The sequence below is a fragment of the Capsicum annuum genome, unplaced genomic scaffold (assembly GCF_002878395.1).
Source record: "Capsicum annuum cultivar UCD-10X-F1 unplaced genomic scaffold, UCD10Xv1.1 ctg42243, whole genome shotgun sequence".
Lineage (NCBI taxonomy): Eukaryota > Viridiplantae > Streptophyta > Magnoliopsida > Solanales > Solanaceae > Capsicum > Capsicum annuum.
In genome coordinates, this window is record NW_025849631.1 from 948 (window position 1) to 2,840 (window position 1,893).

The window sequence follows — 1,893 nt, forward strand, 5'->3', positions numbered from 1 at the left end:
CTTTTTTTTTTCCTTTAAAATTCGATTTAATTTTGCCGGTTCGATCAGTGAATTTTTTATTTTTCCTCTTGGCGGAAACGAGAAAGGGGGCAAGGCGCAGGGGCGCGCGTGCGGGATGTGACAGGCGGCGGAGGAGAAAGAAGCATAATAGAATTTGCAGTGCTGGAAATGACGGATGTGATCATAGAAGCACTAACCCACCGGATCCCATCTGAACTTTGAAGTTAAGCGTGCTTGGGAGAGAGTAGTCCTAGGATGGGTGACCCCCTGGGAAGTCCTCGTGTTGCATTCCTTCATTTATTTTTCCTTTAATCTACGAATCTTTTGTTTTCCCTCTTGGCGGAAACGAGAAAAGGGGCAAGGCGCAGGGGCGCGCGTGCGGTGTGTGACTGGCGGCACAGGAGAAAGAGGCATACTAGAATTTGGAGTGTTGGGAATGATGGATGCGATCATACCAGCACTAACGCACCGGATCCCATTAGAACTCCGAAGTTAAGCGTGCTTGTGCGAAAGTAGTACTAGGATGGTTGACCCCCTGAGAAGTCCTCGTGTTGCATCCCTTCCTTTTTTTTTGTCCTTTAGAATTCGGTTTAATTTTGCCGGTTCGATCGGCGAATCTTTTTGTTTTTCCTCTTGGCGGAAACGAGAAAGGGGGCAAGGCTCAGGGGCGCGCGTGCGGGGTGTGACGTGCGGCGGAGGAGAAAGAGGCATAATAGAATTTGGAGTGCTGGGAATGGCGGATGTGATCATACAATCACTAACCCACCGGATCCCATCGGAACACTGAAGTTAAGCGTGCTTGGGCGAGAGTAGTACTAGGATGGTTGACCCCCTGGGAAGTCCTCGTGTAGAATCAATTTCTTTTTTTTTCCTTTAAAATTCAGTTTATTTTTGCCGGTTCGATCGTCGAATCTTTTTGTTTTCCTCTTGGCTGAAACGAGAACCGGGGCAAGGTACAGGGGTGCGCGTGCGGGGTGTGACGGGCGGCGGAGGAGAAAGAGGCATAATAAAGTTTGGAGTGCTGGGAATGACGGATGCGATCATACCAGCACTAACACAACGGATCCCATCAGAAATCTGAAGATAAGCGTGCTTGGGCGAGAGTAGTACTAGGATGGGTGTCCCCCTGGGAAGTCCTCGTGTTGCATCCCTTCCTTTTTTTTCCCTTTAAAATTCAGTTTAATTTTGCCGGTTCGATCGGCGAATCTTTTTGTTTTTTCTCTTGGCGGAAACAAGAAAGGGGATGAGGCGCGGAGGCCCTCGTGCGGGCTGTGACGGGCGGCGGAGGAGAAAAAGGCATAATAGAATTTGGAGTGCTGGCTATGACGGATGCGATCATACCAGCACTAATGCACCGAATCCCATCAGAACTCCGAAGTTAAGCGTGCTTGGGCGGGAGTAGTACTAGGATGGCTGACCCCCTCGGAAGTCCTCGTGTTGCATCCCTTCTTTTTGTTTTACCTCTCGGCGGAAACGAGAACGGGGGCAAGGCGCAGGGGTGCGCGTGCGGGGTTTGACGGGCGGCGGAGGAGAAAGAGGCATAATAGAATTTGGAGTGCTGGGAATGACGGATGCGATCATACCATCACTAACGCACCGGATCCCATCAGAACTCCAAAGTTAAGTGTGATTGGGTGAGAGTAGTACTAGGATGGGTGACCCCCTGGGAAGTCCTCGTGTTGCATCCCTTCCTTAATTTTTGTCCTTTAAAATTCGGTTTAATTTTGCTGTTAGATCGACGAATCTTTTGGTTTTTCCTCTTGGCGGAAACAAGAAAGGAGGCGAGGCGCAGAGGCCCGCGTGCGGGGTGTGAATCTTTCTTTAAAATTCCATTTTAAAGGAAAATTCCTTCCTTTTTTTATTCCTTTAAAATTAGGTTTATTTTTGCCGGTT

General features: G+C 49.1%; 4 non-coding genes and 2 pseudogenes across 4 annotated transcripts; all 6 read left to right on the forward strand.

Moving 5' to 3' along the window:
• Positions 1-173: 173 nt before the first annotated feature.
• On the forward strand, positions 174-292 carry LOC124891902 (annotated as a pseudogene).
• A 149-nt stretch (positions 293-441) lies between these two features.
• Positions 442-560, forward strand: LOC124891907. Its single transcript, XR_007049943.1, has one exon. It is a non-coding gene; the product is annotated as a 5S ribosomal RNA (ribosomal RNA).
• A 178-nt stretch (positions 561-738) lies between these two features.
• Positions 739-857, forward strand: LOC124891904 (annotated as a pseudogene).
• Positions 858-1,032: 175 nt separating this feature from the next.
• Positions 1,033-1,151, forward strand: LOC124891909. Its single transcript, XR_007049945.1, has one exon. It is a non-coding gene; the product is annotated as a 5S ribosomal RNA (ribosomal RNA).
• Positions 1,152-1,327: 176 nt separating this feature from the next.
• Positions 1,328-1,446, forward strand: LOC124891905. The gene has a single exon (XR_007049942.1). It is a non-coding gene; the product is annotated as a 5S ribosomal RNA (ribosomal RNA).
• Positions 1,447-1,569: 123 nt separating this feature from the next.
• On the forward strand, positions 1,570-1,688 carry LOC124891900. Its single transcript, XR_007049940.1, has one exon. It is a non-coding gene; the product is annotated as a 5S ribosomal RNA (ribosomal RNA).
• The last annotated feature ends 205 nt before the right edge of the window (positions 1,689-1,893 follow it).